Below are 17,661 nucleotides of genomic sequence, written 5' to 3' on the forward strand. Positions count from 1 at the left end.
AAGCTAAGAAGGAAGAGCTTGCTGCAATAGAAAGGAATCCTAGTCTGAAGGGTAAAACTAGGAAGGAAATGGGTTTGCTGGATTATACAGGTGTACAGATTAGGTCAAATATCTGTGGGATGAACATGGCACTCTCGCCTATCCATTTCAATGCTCTTCTTGGTCTGCCTAACTCTGGAATAGAATTAGATGTGTTTGAAAAGGATACAAGATTCAGAGATGATCTTCTGCATCTCATATGCACAGACTTCTCCTTAAAAGGGAAAGTAAAGGGTTTGACTGATGAATGTCGAGTTCTTTTTAAGATCATCATAGCAGCTATCAGTCCAAGGGTTGGTGGGACTGATACAATCTCCTGGACGCATCGTCATCTGCTGTATTTCCTTCTGACAGGAAAGAAGGTAAATCTGGGAGATTACTTCTTTGAAAGGATTTGTGAAGCCATCTTTGCAAGTAAATCTCAGAGGAAAACTACTATAGTTTATCCTAGGCTGTTGTCAGACCTTCTGCATCAAGGTCATGTTGTTCAGAACTTGAAGAAATTCCACCCTGAATTGGTTGAGAAGAAGTTTTATCCAGAAATTCTGAACGCCAATTTTCTGTCCAAGATGCGTTTGATTGCATCTAAGCCTGTTGCTCCCCCACAAGAGTTCACTGTTAGACCTGAAGATCGTATGTATGTAGAAGGCTACCCAGTTATATCTGAAGCTGATGCTGAGCATGTGATTCAGGACTACTTAGAAGTGCTCAGACAAGAAGGTTTGGTTGTTGATAGAAGTATGGTTCCTCCAGCTCCTGTAAACATGTATAACCCTAAGAGGAAACCAAAGAGAAAGGCTGAAGCTCAAGCTGATCTTCCTAAGCCAGATCTTCTGGTTCAGAAGAAGATTAAGGTAGAAAAAGCTATGGTTGAGCAAAGGACTAAGAGGAAGCATGAAGAATCTGCTACCAAGGCTGCTGAAGGAGCTTCCAAAGAGCCTATTGTTATTGAGGAAGACAGTTCAGAAAGTTCATCTGAAGGATCTACATCAGAAGATGAGACTGAATCTGATGAGGAGACTCTTGCTGCTAGTTTGAGGAAAAGACCTGCTTCTACTTCCAAAGATAAAGGTAAATCTTCTAAATATGTCTTCAATGAAAATGAGATTGGATTAGGTTACACCAAACCGCTCAAAACTGTTTTTCCAACCTCTGATAACCCCTTATCTGAACTAGAAAAACATTTGAGCCCTGACCCTCTTAATAATCACCCTCCTTCTCATGAAACTCAACACAAATCTAGCTCACCTCCTAAATCTCAATCACCTCAACCTCAACCTAACATTCCATCATCTGAACCTCAACCAAATATTCCTGTCACTGAACCAAACTCCCCTATCAAACAACCTTCTCCACAAAAATCTCCTAACCCAACTCCTGAACAAATTGCTCCTGAACCAACACCTGACCATAAATATCCTGAACCATCTCCTGAACATATCTACCCTGAATCCACTTCTGATATCTCATCATCTGAACCAACCCCTGAACCCCATCCTAATCCAAGTACTGAACATGCTTCTCCTGAGCGTATTCATACTTGTGCCCCCAAGCCTTCAGAGGCAGAAGTTGTTATTATTGACAACCCTGCCAATGAAACACCCAACCTCTCTACCATTCCCAATCCTTCACCATCATCATCCAACCCTTTTGGTAATCTATCCGCTCAGATTCATGAAGACTTAGTTAGATTATCTCTGCTTAAGGACAGGTTTCTAGTTTGTCCTTCTGATGTGGACTTGGAAGTTTCTAGCATTAAGGCAAGGCTTTGCAATGCTTTGGATAGTGCTGCTGAAGAAATTAAGGCTGAAATTGGAAGAAGAGACTTGGATATGATAAGCTTCTTGAAGGATAGTATGGCTAGGGCTGAATTGAAAAGGTTAACCATGTTCAATCATGCTGGATTTGAACTTGCTAGGCTGGAAGAAATTGCTGCTGTTGAACACCGTCTGAATGCCTTCAAAATCATCTGGATAGACTCCAAGCTGTTTCCGAGTCTTGAAGCTCAGAGGTCTGAGTCTGAAAGGTTAGAAGGAGCTGCTGCTAGAGTTGCCGAGTTGGCAAATGAGCTACATAATGAGGATGCCACAGAAGAGGATGTACTGAATGTGCTAAACCAGGATGATGTCCTGATGATTGATTACCCAGAGGAAGGTGAACCCTCTGATAAAGGCAAGGCACCTTTGGTTGAAGAACAAGTGCCTATGGTTGAAGATCAAGCTCCTGTCGTGGCTGATCAATTGCAGATACTTCAAGAAGCCCTGAGGGAACAGCAAGAAGGTTTAGAACGTCAAAGAGCTGCTCAAGAGACATTGGAAACCAAGGTGGATGGTTTAGTTTCCAATGTGGGATCCTTGAATGATAAATTCGACCAACTCCTAGCCTTTCTTAAGAAACCCTAGGATTCTATGCACATGTTTTATGCTTTCTTTTTATTCTCTGTTTATCCTCTGAACAATTTTCTTTTTAAGATATTTGTTATGTGGTTTGGTTTATGTTTTGTTTGTTTTGCTTGTGCTAATTTATTTTTTTTTGATAAATAAGAACATAAGAACACAAGATACTTTTAAACGAAAATTTTTTTTAATGCTCTAACCATGTTGAGTACATTGGTAAAAAGAAAAAGAAAAAGACAACCTAATCCTAATCAGATGGATAATACTCAGAGGAAATCTCAGATTTCTCCTCAGCATCCTCTGATGAAATCTCTATGGGATCTGGGTTTTGTGCTTCTTCTTCTTCTTCTTGTTCCTCTTCTGGAACATAGCTCGCCAAGAACTCAACATAGTCAGCATCATCTTCATTCTCTTCAGCTTCAGAGTCTGATGAGATGATTATTATCTCCGCATCTTGTGGTTTCTTGTTATCTTCTTTATCTTTCTCATCGTCTTCGCGTTTCTCTTCGTTCTTCTTTCTCTTAAACTCAGCGATGCGTAAACTGAATCTTTTCATTATTCCTACCTTCTCTTGCTTCACTTGTTTATTCTTGTTTTTACGTGAAGCAGGCATGTTAACTTGTTCCTTTTTATAAACCTTTGAGCGCGTTGGTTTTCGTTTTTTTTTTAAATTAATTCACCTTTGTAACAACCACTCTTCTTCTTTGACTGTCTTGATTATATAAATCTTTTTTACTTTTTGATAATGACAAAAGGGGGAGTAGTTACGCATTAATTGATAAGTGATAAGTTCAAAACTGAAACCACGCTTTTATGCTTTTATCTCGCTTTTATCCGTTAAATTAAAAGTTGTTACTTTTAAGTTGTTTTACGTATTTCAATGCGGAGACTAAGTTAGTTGAAACTAAAATAAATTTCATAAGTAAGGATAAGTTAAGAGTGCAATTTTAACTTAGCCTTATGAGACTTAGGGGGAGAGCTTGCAAACCTCTCACTCTGAAGAAAGATATGAAACTTGTTTTATTTCAGATTATCTTAATCTTATACTAAATTAAAATATCATGGATAAAACATAAAGTTCAGACTTTATGAAGTATCAATCTTAGGGGGAGCTTGCAAACCTCATAAACCTAAGAGAAACATGATAAGTTAATTTAACAACAATTGTCAATTAATACTGATGTTTGTCATCATCAAAAAGGGGGAGATTGTTGGAACAAAATTGATTTAAAAATGTTTGCCCCTAAATCTATAAAGGTTTTGATGATAACAAAGTATTAATTAACAATTGGAAGGACTAAAAATTTATTTTGAGTGCGCAGATATAAGCATCATATAAGCTCTGAGTGAAGTTCAGAGGATGTGAATTCAGAAGTTCACAAGCGCTCAGAAGATGTTGGACTTCAGAAGTTACAACATTCAGAGGATGAAGTCTTCAGAACTTCTTGTCTGTCTACAAGCTTCATCAAATTCTGAAGATCTCTTTGAAAGCTGTGAAGATTCTCTTTGTTAGTCAACTCTTCTACCAATGAAGAAAAGGACCTTTCAAGCCTGATCAGTTCAGCTACCTCTGTTTTGTCTGTCCTAACTTGAGAACGTGGGTCTTCAGTTTTGTTAGCTGAATAAGGAAAGTCTTCTCTGCAGTAGTCAAAGTAACTGAAACTCTTTCTTAGTTTTGGATACAACCAAACTGCATCAAGACAGACTGCTTGAAGACAAAAGGTTATCAACTCCAACGGCTCCTTTTGCAACGACTCTTTTCTAGTGGTATATATACTAGAAGATTCAGCTACAACATATATACAATTATCAAGATTTGAACGTGCGCTGAACAAACTCTGAACTCTGTGTTATACAAGCTCTGAACCTCTGTCAAGTGTTTTTGCACTTTAGCCAAATACTCTGTACTACTTTGTATTTGCTCACTTTAGGTTCATCTAAGAGCATTTGTATATTTTTTATATACTTTACTATTTACTTGAGGAAACTTAAGCTTGTGTGCTTAAGTGTGAAACTTAAGCTTGTGTGCTTAAGTGTGAAACTTAAGCTTGTGTGCTTAAGTGTGAAGTCTTAAGCTTGTGTGCTTAAGCATTGTTGAGAAGTCTCTTGCTTGTGTGCTTGAGCAGGTGTAATCTTGTGTGATTATAGTGAACTCCCTTGGAAGTGCAAGGGGACTGGACTACTCTCGTTTTGTGAGAGGAACCAGTATAAATTGCTTGTGTGATCTCTCTCTCTCTTTATCTTGTTATTTATTGTGTTACTTTTCCGCTGCAATCGTAGTTGAGTTAAGAACTTGAAAAAGTTTTAACTTAGCTAAAACACAATTCAACCCCCCCCCCCCCCCTTCTTGTGTTTTCACACCTTCATATTACTCCTAATATTTATACCTACGTCAAGACTTGATAACTCCTTATCCCATGATCCATGAGATGTGATCATCAGTCTATCTTCATAATAGTCTTTATGCTTTTAAGGTTATCCCCTTTACCTTAAAGCTCGACTACGGATACTTTAAGAATAGTGTCCTTATGTTTAATATTATCTCATGATTAAGTCACACTTAATTATTAAACGGACTTTCTATTCTAGGGACTTCATTATTTTGCAACCTTACAAATTTAATAAAGAAATGCCATATTTATATTCAAACTCCTAAAGCAAATACTATGAAAATAGATTGGCTCTTAGGGCTTACTCCAACAATCTCCCACTAGCACTAAAGCCAATCTAGGTTTCTCTTAATACCTATAGACTTAGTATGCCCATCACGCTTCAACTGCGCAAGAGGCTTTGTTAGTGGATAAGGAACTATTTCCTATGTTGGTATCTTACGTATCTTTCAACGTTCTATTTCGATCTCTATCGAAATATATAAGTGTCTAAGTATATTCATGAATCGTCGGTGAGATCTATTTTCAAGTGTTCTTGCAAGATTAAACTATTACCATCACTAATGTGATTAATGTGACTTGTAACACCGGAAACATATCTTTAGCTCAATCATGAGCCAAACGATCCAATCTTAAATACTCAACTTATTTAACTGAAACAAACATATTACGAAGCTTATCTTATAGCTTTCAATGCTTGTATTCAGCCATGATATACAATACATTGGTATGGAAACTTCCTTCATTATAACTTCCTTATAATGATCCTTCCCATACCTATCTATTTCAAGAAATAGGCCTTAGTTCCTTTAAGGTCCTTAGGGATATTCTTGAAGGTAAGTTAGTGTCAAACACTAATTTCAATTTTGGTACATAGGTTATTCCTAACTCTTTAGGAATTCTTGCCTAAGTGTTTCATCAAGAGTTATTTTCTTAGTCATGTCTCACATGTATAAGAAAAATGTCTTGATGATTAATATGATATCAGATATTATCACTCCCACTAAAACTTTGTATGCACAAGATTTATATTTGTCCTTCATTTGTTTTCCACAAAACTTTCAAAAGGAACAAATATTCAAATTTATTCGATCTAATCAAAGTTAGATAGGTTTGTCCTTGTTAATTTGTTTTCATAAAACTTCATAAAAGGAACAAACAATAATTTAATTTTCTGAGAACTCTATCTAATCAAAATTAGATAGCTACAAGTTATATACCTTTCTAGCATCATTTGGATCAACAAAACCCTTACGTATATGTCCAACGCATATATATGAGGTCATTCCAATTAAGGAATGCAACTTTGTTATCCATCTACCAAAACATGTAGTACAACATTTAGCAGAAGCAATCAAATATTATAAGGTATTCTTAATACCATCCATATCAGTGTTCAAAAAGAATACTCACTTTCATCGTATGAGTCTTACTCATCTTGAAGACATAACCATTATCTACATAAGGTTAGTGTATATGGATTCTGTATGAGATTTCATGGCATTTAGCCACTTCTCATAATCTAGATCGTCTTACGACCTTTTAGAAAGTCAAAGACTCATCTTCCATGAGAATCATATCACATTGCTGAGTCATGATAAAACCATACCTTGTAGCCATATGTGATATGTTAGACTTATCTTGGATTTGTGCAACTTTAAAACAATGGTTCTTCAACAACCTTGAGGAACCGGTTTGCATTCCCTTTTAAATAAATATGTTTTGTGGTACTTGAATTTATTCAAGTTCTATATCACTCCCACTGTCTCTTTTAGAGACACACTCCCACTAGAGGAATGTTTCAAACCTAGCAACAAAACAACCTTTTGTCCTTAAGAGTGATATAGGACCAATATCCCTTTCTTTAGGATATTTCCACTTATTCATTCATTCATTTGGAATTAGATTTATCTAATAAATTTTAATCCAAAATTCTCATAAAGACAAACTTGGTACTCTTACCTCCATATCGCATATGGTGTCTTTATGATCATTTTAAAAGGGAACTAATTGTGGGTGAAGATTAATTATAAGTAAAGAGATTTATAGAAAGAGTCAATATATAATTAAACTATCCTTAAATCATGTCAAACATGATGTGATAAAATAGTTATTATAGTCTTTTAATTAAGTATTTACTGATATGACTCATTCATATAACTTAAATACTTTTGTCGAGTTCTATTTTCTTCATTGTTGAATTTCTTTGACAAATTCAAAGATTTCTAATTGGTGTCATACACCTACCAACATCTAATGATTTTAATCATCAATGTTAATGAAGTAAAATAAACTCAATATACAAAATATGTTTAGTGGTCGACATACATCTCATGTATATTGTTCAAATAGGTCATGCGTTATTTTATTGACACATCGAATATTTGTACTAAACAACAATGCTCTTGATATATTTAAGGTCCAAATCATATTTGGCTCTTATCACGATTGTTATAGATAACCCTATCAAGACCATGGAACCCTAGTCCATTACTTGACTTGGAGTAATAGTATAGAAAACTTTGCTTAAATGATAGGACCATTACTTGTCTTATCATTTAAGGCTACAATTCATATATTGTCAATACAAGATATACAATTGCTACTTCTATTACTAGATGGAATTCAATAACAATTATTGTGTTCCATTTCAAACTCGATTTTAAGTCATTGCATAAGCTCTCATTATCAATGAAACAATTTTCATTCTAGATATGGGTTGACTTAAAATTATAGCCAATGTTCTAATTCTTTAAGCATCTCTATTTTCGAAAAATTGAGATTCAACATCTTGTATCATATACTTTTGATGTAGAAATAGAAATTTTGACTTTCTATAACAATATGTGCATTATTGAAGTCTCACTTCATACTTTTGGTTTGACTCTTCCAAGAACTATTTACGTCATTTTTATTTAATGGTCTAACCATAGCCGTTCTACTTTGACAACCATTTTGTACTATTCAAATAAGAGGAATATAAATCTTATTTATATTATATCTCAAATCTTTGATAGTGCAAATTAATTCTCATTCAACTCAACAAATTCCGGTAGATATTCAAAACAATTTTGTCTATATCTATTCCATTATAATTTGTTAGATTGATCCTATGACCAACTTTTGATCCATTGAGAAATTTATCATACTCTAAAGTTCTTTCAAAAGGATCTTACTTGAGATTAAATGATCACATCATTTATTATATATTCTATATCTAGACGTCAACTTGATGCTTCTAACAAGTATCCCTTTTCAATCTAGTTATGGTAGGTTGTTCACAGTTTATAGTTCAAGACTTATAGTTTTCTCGCATTTGAGAACAATTCTCAATTTGTACCAATACAGAAACTCCTTTCTGAAAATCTTGTCCTTCATAAGGACAACTTAATATGTATTGTATTTCGAAATTCTAATTACAAAGATATGTAAGATATTATGACTAAATCATATTTAATTTGGTCTTTAATTAAATACGCTCTCTCACTATTTTACTCAAAACAAATGACCCTCGACATTTGATTCGGAAAATCCCGTTGGAAGATTTTCTAGTGAGAATGAGATCCATATTTCACTTCGTTTTAAGTCAGCGTTGGGCTGATTACACAAAACTTAGTTATTTAGGTAGGAAACTCCTTTCCAATTGTATCTCATACAACTCTCATATCCTTTCTATTGGGTGAATAACACTTATTCTAATCCATCACATGGAATGACCCAATACTTGCTTCTAAAGTCATATAATCTTATTATATTTTCTTTAGTTAAGTTAGACCCATTAAATAGCGATCGGATAAATAAATTACCTCACCGCAACTTATCAATATTGACAATGCACTTCGCGTTGGCAAAACCTACATTGATCGATATTGATCTTGAAGGGCGCTATTCGTTGGAAAGCAATAAAACTTAATATTAATTCCTTTGAGGGCTTTTATAATTAATTTGATCTCACCTTACCACGGCTTACATACAATGACGTCACTCCATTCATAACATGCATCAACATACATAATATAATAAAATGAAACAGTTATGGCCCATAGCGCATTTGTTCTCCCAAGCCAATGAGAGAACCTAATCTAACCTAAAACGATCTATACTTCTCCAAGCATGATCTCCAAGGTTGACCTCCATTGTTCTTCTTCTTCATAATATTACATAATAATATAAAAGAATACTCGTTTTACATACTAGGGAGTGGATGAGAAGAGAATATAGAGAATAGAGATAAGGCACGACACGCAGGCCGTATTTAAAAACCAAATGCAATAAAATAAATAAACTAAGGCCATAACCGATCATCAAATATAATAATAACAAACAAACTTTATTATTATTAAAGTCTCATAATTAATTAAATCCGGCGATTGATCAAATCAGGTAAGTTTGATTCAAATATTTAATTCACAATTAAATATTTCGAATCAAAATTTGCTAAAATAAATAACATTATTTTAAAGTAGAATTAAATCTTTTGACAATTCTCCAAATATGGAAAATTATTTAATCAAAACCTTTTTGAATAAAATATTTCCAAAATTGGTAATATTATCTTTTAAAACAATTTTAAAAGATATTTCTAGAGATTTGAAACGATTTCATAATTAAATATATTTGTCAAATATGGAAAATTATTTAATCAAAACCCTTTTGAATAAAATATTTCCAAAATTGATGATATTATCTTTTAAAACAATTTTAAAAGATATTTCTAGAATTTTGAAACGATTTCAAAATTAAATATATTTATCATCTACTTTTTCGCATCAACACTTGATACGTTTTGCAAATCCTAATTTTAATGACACAACATTTGTGCAACCCTTTCATGCCGTCAAAATTCCTTATGACCAAATTCAATCCAATTGATCAACATGTCATTGTTTCACCATACAAATGTCGGATTCCGAAACAAATGAACACGGCTCGCTTTAATTGAATAACTTTCATAATAATTTTAACGAAATTACTAACGGTATATCACATACACCATTTTGCATTACGGTTACTTATATCATATATAAGTTTATGGCCGTTCTTGATTGTGTAACCTTAGGACAATTAACATATCGCATGCTTCACCATACAAGTGTCGGATTCCGAAGCCGTTTCAATGTTAATTACCCAATTCATACACAAAACTTACATCACATGTAAGTATTGACCGTTCTTGTTCGTGTAACCTTAGGACAATCAACATATCGCATGCTCCACCATACAAGTGTCGGATTCCGGAGCCGTTTCAATGTTAATCATCCAATTTATACACAAACAACCGTCAAATTTTAATTACTCGATTTTAATCTTTTATTAACTGTTTTAATCATATTAAAACTGAATTCATGAATTTAAACAAACATCAATTCATGGTTTCGTAAGTGGCTCTGATACCACTGAAGGAAAATTGATACGATAAAAGCAGCGGAATTTTAAAATTTTCCTTTTGTGATCCTTACGAATGGTCATGAATTGTGTTTAGAGTTTTACCTTTTGGTTCGAAAACTCCCTTTAAATCACGAACGGCTATCGAACACTTCGAATCACGAACAAGGTCACGAACAAGAACCTCGAACCGTCACGAACAAGGTCACCACCAAGTCACCAACGAATTTGATCACAAGCGTTAAAGGTATAACGCCTCTAGCCAGTCCACACGAACAACAACCTTCAATGGAGTGCTAGCTCCAATGGTTTGAAGGGTTAGGAGAAAGGAGGCACAAAATAAGGATTAGGGTTTTTCACAAAAACTCTAGAAAGGTGATTAGGGTTTCTCAAGAGAGGAGAGAACAAAGGCTCATGAGAATGAGTAACAAAAGTGTGTAACTATTTCTCCTTACCACAAGGGTTCTATTTATAGAACCACTTGCCATGGCAAAATTACACTAAAGCCCTTTTAACTAAATGGGCTATAGTGGGCGCCATTCTCATGTAAATATGTCTAGTACATATTTGCACCCCCTTCTTGCTACATCATACCATATGATGTAATGCTCATTTTAATTACCATAATACCCTTATCATATTTCCTTATTTCTCCAAGGTGCACCGTACCTTACGGTGTTCCAATCTCACTAGATTGTTCTTATGTGTGTGACCCTGTAGGTTTCCGTAACATTGACAATTATAATAAATCACTATTTATTACAATAAACAGTGAGCGGTATCTAGCAACACATCACTGCTACTCAAGTTACGAGAAATTAACATGTGATCTAAACATAACCTCTTGTGATAATATCAGTGTGTATAATTACCCCTTTGCCCTTTATGTCTATATTGAACACAAAACATACTTGGTGTCATCTTTGTCCAGTTCAATATTGGGCCCATGACATTTATCCTGTTATGCAGGATTGGCAAATTCCATCTAGGTCACTACTGTCCCTCAGCATGCTTTGTGAAGTACCCATCAACTGCCTTTATGGTTATCCTGTTACGGATAACGTTAGATCAGCAACAAAGTACTTGACTCCACATCTAGGGTACAAAGTGGTTTCAGGTCTAAGGGCGGTTTACACCATTATCACCATGAGAGTAACTTATGACACTTTGCATAACTTTGCATGTAGTACTCTCATAGCGGGTCAATCCAGTATAAATATTACTCCTAATATTTATACCTACGTCAAGACTTGATAACTCCTTATCCCATGATCCATGAGATGTGATCATCAGTCTATCTTCATAATAGTCTTTATGCTTTTAAGGTTATCCCCTTTACCTTAAAGCTCGACTACGGATACTTTAAGAATAGTGTCCTTATGTTTAATATTATCTCATGATTAAGTCACACTTAATTATTAAACGGACTTTCTATTCTAGGGACTTCATTATTTTGCAACCTTACAAATTTAATAAAGAAATGCCATATTTATATTCAAACTCCTAAAGCAAATACTATGAAAATAGATTGGCTCTTAGGGCTTACTCCAACACATTCTTCTTTCTCTTAAACTCAGCGATGCGTAAACTGAATCTTTTCATTATTCCTACCTTCTCTTGCTTCACTTGTTTATTCTTGTTTTTACGTGAAGCAGGCATGTTAACTTGTTCCTTTTTATAAACCTTTGAGCGCGTTGGTTTTCGTTTTTTTTTTAAATTAATTCACCTTTGTAACAACCACTCTTCTTCTTTGACTGTCTTGATTATATAAATCTTTTTTACTTTTTGATAATGACAAAAGGGGGAGTAGTTACGCATTAATTGATAAGTGATAAGTTCAAAACTGAAACCACGCTTTTATGCTTTTATCTCGCTTTTATCCGTTAAATTAAAAGTTGTTACTTTTAAGTTGTTTTACGTATTTCAATGCGGAGACTAAGTTAGTTGAAACTAAAATAAATTTCATAAGTAAGGATAAGTTAAGAGTGCAATTTTAACTTAGCCTTATGAGACTTAGGGGGAGAGCTTGCAAACCTCTCACTCTGAAGAAAGATATGAAACTTATTTTATTTCAAAATTATCTTAATCTTATACTAAATTAAAATATCATGGATAAAACATAAAGTTCAGACTTTATGAAGTATCAATCTTAGGGGGAGCTTGCAAACCTCATAAACCTAAGAGAAACATGATAAGTTAATTTAACAACAATTGTCAATTAATACTGATGTTTTTCATCATCAAAAAGGGGGAGATTGTTGGAACAAAATTGATTTAAGAATGTTTGCCCCTAAATCTATAAAGGTTTTGATGATAACAAAGTATTAATTAACAATTGGAAGGACTAAAAATTTATTTTGAGTGCGCAGATATAAGCATCATATAAGCTCTGAGTGAAGTTCAGAGGATGTGAATTCAGAAGTTCACAAGCGCTCAGAAGATGTTGGACTTCAGAAGTTACAACATTCAGAGGATGAAGACTTCAGAACTTCTTGTCTGTCTACAAGCTTCATCAACCTCTGAAGATCTCTTTGAAAGCTGTGAAGATTCTCTTTGTTAGTCAACTCTTCTACCAATGAAGAAAAGGACCTTTCAAGCCTGATCAGTTCAGCTACCTCTGTTTTGTCTGTCCTAACTTGAGAACGTGGGTCTTCAGTTTTGTTAGCTGAATAAGGAAAGTCCACTCTGCAGTAGTCAAAGTACCTGAAACTCTTTCTTAGTTTTGGATACAACCAACTGCATCAAGACAGACTGCTTGAAGACAAAAGATTATCAACTCCAACGGTTCTTTTTGCAACGACTCTTTTCTAGTGGTATATATATACTAGAAGATTCAGCTACATATAGATACAATTATCAAGATTTGAACGTGCGCTGAACAAACTCTGAACTCTGTGTTATACAAGCTCTGAACCTCTGTCAAGTGTTTTTTGCACTTTAGCCAAATACTCTGTACTACTTTGTATTTGCTCACTTTAGGTTCATCTAAGAGCATTTGTATATTTTTATATACTTTACTATTTACTTGAGGAAACTTAAGCTTGTGTGCTTAAGTGTGAAACTTAAGCTTGTGTGCTTAAGTGTGAAGTCTTAAGCTTGTGTGCTTAAGCATTGTTGAGAAGTCTCTTGCTTGTGTGCTTGAGCAGGTGTAATCTTGTGTGATTATAGTGAACTCCCTTGGAAGTGCAAGGGGACTGGACTACTCTCGTTTTGTGAGAGGAACCAGTATAAATTGCTTGTGTGATCTCTCTCTCTCTTTATCTTGTTATTTATTGTGTTACTTTTCCGCTGCTAACGTAGTTGAGCTAAGAACTTGAAAAAGTTTTAACTTAGCTAAAACACAATTCAACCCCCCCCCCTTCTTGTGTTTTCACACCTTCAATAACGTCATACTAGCTACTGTCATAATTTGACCGAAAAATATAGAAATTTTGTTAATATTTGATATTCCACACAGCAGCATACCAAATTAACATACAACCTAACCTAGACTTCCTACCCACTCCTAGACCTAGAAACAACTCGAAAAAACACCTAATATTATTGGGTGAAACTAACTGAAACCCTAACCATCGAAAAAGTTTATACCAAAAAGGTGAGGTAAAGTCACATGTAGTGAAAAGGTGGTCCACAGACTCCGCGTAAACCCCACATAAAACACATAAGGAACCAGATGCCTCCCTAAAAACTTGACGTCTTAGGAGATTTTGTTTGGTCGGTACTCTATCTTGAAGTAATTGCCAGTAGAAAATAATCACTTTTGAGGGAGCCCAAGACTTCCACACTCGCGATAAAAGAGAGTTTGCCTCGAAATCAGCCTTCGCACCTGTAAGTGCCAAGTAGGCTGACTTAACCGAATAGCTCCCACTAGGATCGTGATTCCAAACCCATCACTACTACAATTTTGACATATAATATCGCCAATTTAATAGCGTTTTTTTGTAAAACGCTATTAAAAATTACACCCAGCGACTTATAACATCGTTTTAGGGTCGGGCGCTATTATAGATATAGCTTATAATAGCACTTTTTAAACAAACGCTATTATAGGGTGCTAACTGGAAAATAACGGAGGCATTTAATAGCACTTTGTGGATAAACGCTATTAAAGAGGTGGTCCTTTGTTAGCGCTTTTTGTTAAGCGTTATTATAGGATTCTTTATTAAATAAAAAATAAATATGTAACAAAAAAAATCACGCAAAATTCACAAATCCATCACGCGTTTCATCAAAGTCAAGTCACATTCTTCTCTCTATCGAACTCATCTTTCTTCTTCTCTCCCTCAGCAGTTCGATCACTTAAACCCTAGAAACCTTTGTCCTCTCCGTCGAACTCATAAACTGTCTTTTCTCAGTTAAACTCACCTGAACCCTAGAAACCTCCTTCTCTCCATCGTTTCCCTCCTTGAACCCTAAAAGAAAAATCAATTGAACCCAGAACTCATAAATTCTAAAAATAGCAACACAGTACTCGAATTTTCATCCACTCTGTTTCTATTATCAACGGCTACGCCTCCCTTCTCCCTCGCTGCGAACAATTATATGAAACAGGTCATTCCTTTGATCAATTTCTTTCTGCTTTTGTTTATGTTCATCCTTGTTTTCACTTTTCAATTTTACCTGAGTTGCAGAAATTTGATGTTGAGCCCTATGTTCAATTGCAGATTTCTTTCAATTTTTTAGCTCTGACTACTGCAGGTTGCCTCTTCTTCCTTCACGTTTGCTTGCTTTGTGGTATGTTACTACAATTGATTTAGGGTTTTAGGTGTTTGGTTTGTGTTTGTGGTTTGTTAGTACAATTAATTTAGGGTTTAAAGCAATTGTTTTGTATTTGTGGTTTGTTACTTGGTTATTTTTGATATTTGGATTAGTGGACCTATTATGCCTATCCCAATTTGTATGTACTGAACTTTATATTAACAAAGAATATATTTCATATATATTAGAATAAGAACTCTAGAAAAAGATACTTTGAAATCAAATTGAATGGAGGATAAGACTATGTCTACCATGTTTGATTTCTTATCATGCTTTACAAGTTGTGAATATGCCTAAACCTTGATGTGTGGTCGCGAAACAGTCCAGCACAAGCAGCCGAGACATTCGTTACAGATCCATCTGTATTTTCCTTCATCCATCCTAAGATTGGAGACCGCCAAAACACCAATTTATTCGATGATGCAGCTGCTGGCCTGGGCGCAAGCTGGAACTTCTGCAGAATCGCATTTCCTGCTGCGTTTGACAGCCCGGGAGCCAATGTCGCGCTCAGATTGCTTGCCGTTAGAATTTTCGATTGTGCAGCGTACATAGTTATCTTTGTGTTGCTGAAGCGAATGTCATTTCTTGCCAACCAAATGGAATGGAAAACATGAAGAACTGCGGCTGTAGCAATGTTGGTAACGAAAACACTCCAATTTTCGTCCAAACTTTCAAATATCGAATGAAAACTACTGCAATTAAACTAGATCTGCAAAATCGATCCCAGCAAATTCCATAAATTTTCGCGAAGTTGCACGTGAGAAACAAATGAGGCATTGTTTCTGATTGAGATAGGCAGAGGTCACAGGCAGAGACCACAACACATCCCCGCTTCATAATATTTTCATTCGTAGGCATTTGATTTTGAAAGCAGCACCAAACTACAAAAGATGATGAAGGTGGTACAAAGTTATGCCAAATCCAACCCGTCCAATCAAGATTTTCATCCGTAGGCATTCGATTTTGAAAACAGTTGTGTTGACATCGCTTATCAATAAATTCTGTAACATAAATTCTAGTAAGTTTTCTCAGGCATTCGCTTACTGTTTTCTGAATTTCTTTTCTTTTCTTTTGTTTCCGATTCTTCTTTTTATTTCAGTTTTTATATTCTTCTTTTTATGTTTAGATGTGATTTTTATACATTTAGAACTTAAATTTTAATGTAGAAATAGTACTCACTTTTGGGGTTATATTATCATGATGTATGGTTTAAACATTTGTGTTGGTAGAAGAATGTCATATGGAATATGATCAATGTTTTTATTATGGAAAATTGACTCGTGGATTATGAATGTATCAGCTTAGGAGCTTGTTATAAAACCTGTAATAAAATGATTGATGAGGGTTTAAAATTCATCTTTTGTCCCATTGGATTTTTGCTTTATTGATTTGTGGTTTGTTCATAGTTTGTTCATATATTAATTTGCTCACAGGAACAAATCAATGAAGAAGCTTATATCACAAAGGTTCAGCTGTTGTTAATACAGACTATAATCAATGCATTCAAGGAGAAAGTTTCACAAATTGATGTCTTGAAGGAGCAATTTGAATTTCTAATGCAAATGCAAAATGCTAGGTAAATTTTCATTCTTGTTCATCACAAGCTTAAGTTCTGGTTTATGTTCAGTTATAGAGCACATTTCAATTGTAAAGCATGATTTGGAAAAGATTTAGTTCAATTTGTTAATCATTTTTGTTTCTATCTAATTTGAGTACACTACATGATGTGAACATAAAGGAAAAGAATAGCGTGAAACTCTTTATCATTTGGAAGTTTTGCCTTGGTGATTTAGATATTAGAATTTGAGAATAACCCAGGTAAATGCAATACTCTGGTTGTGTTCATCACAAGTACTCTACCAATTATCCAATAATAAGTGTTGTCTCACATTTCTAATATAATTTTTTATAGTTGTGAATTTGTATGTGTGTGGAATAAGGAATACCTGTTAGTGCAAGTCTCTGCTTGAATCAATTGAAATGTTTATCTTTTGAGATATTTTTGTGATGCTTTCAGGGATGATGCATTCATATGGGCAAGAAAAAGAACCGGTACACCTGTTATTTAGACAAGAACATAGAGGTCCTATATATGATGAATTTGAGTGCTGCAAAGTCCGTACCATATAGTTCAATCAATTTTTCCTTTTATCTTTTTCTTTGTGTTGTTAACTGCTTAATTTTTGCAGGTGTTGTTGTGATTGGTGGCATGCTAGTTAACTTGTGTCATTATACAAGTGTTTGTAATATGATTAATTTATATTGTTTGAGATTTTTAACCAAAATTTTGTATGGTAATGTCTTATGTAGTGTTTTGATTTTATGATTAATGAAATCTGTGTAGCTCTTTTAAGTTTATTTTATTTTTGAAGCAGTTCTTTATATATATATATATATATATATATATATATATATATATATATATATATATATATATATATATATATATATAAGATATAAGATAAGATTGGATAAAAAAAAAGTTTTGTTAAATTTTTTTTTTTTAGAGAAGACCTTTAATAGCGTTTTTTAGTAAAGCGCTATTAAAAGTAGACCTATAATAGCGTTTTGGGGACACGGGCGCTATGAAAGGTGTTTATTTGACAGGTAACAATAGCGTTTCTTGTGCGCACGCTATTAAAGATGTGACTTATGATACCGCTTTTCTCGGAAAACGCTCTTAAAAGTGCACA

The 17,661-nt window shown here is 34.3% G+C and overlaps 1 protein-coding gene and 1 long non-coding RNA gene across 5 annotated transcripts in view; both read left to right on the top strand.

The window, feature by feature from the left end:
• LOC123891711 (ATP-dependent DNA helicase PIF1-like) overlaps nucleotides 1-17,661 on the top strand; it is a 50,248-nt gene that overhangs the window by 31,348 nt on the left and 1,239 nt on the right. The gene's annotated exons all lie outside the window — the stretch shown is intronic.
• Nucleotides 14,118-17,326, top strand: LOC123889234. Of its 4 annotated transcripts, none has more exons than XR_006802439.1 (5): nucleotides 14,118-14,761; nucleotides 14,875-15,986; nucleotides 16,402-16,544; nucleotides 16,986-17,083; nucleotides 17,158-17,326. It is a non-coding gene; the product is annotated as an uncharacterized LOC123889234 (long non-coding RNA). The 4 variants fall into 4 exon arrangements; XR_006802440.1 differs by having other exon boundaries at nucleotides 14,875-14,944; nucleotides 15,291-15,986; nucleotides 16,986-17,326; XR_006802437.1 differs by having other exon boundaries at nucleotides 16,986-17,326.

Source organism: Trifolium pratense, linkage group LG6, assembly GCF_020283565.1.
Source record: "Trifolium pratense cultivar HEN17-A07 linkage group LG6, ARS_RC_1.1, whole genome shotgun sequence".
NCBI classification, from domain to species: Eukaryota; Viridiplantae; Streptophyta; class Magnoliopsida; order Fabales; family Fabaceae; genus Trifolium; species Trifolium pratense.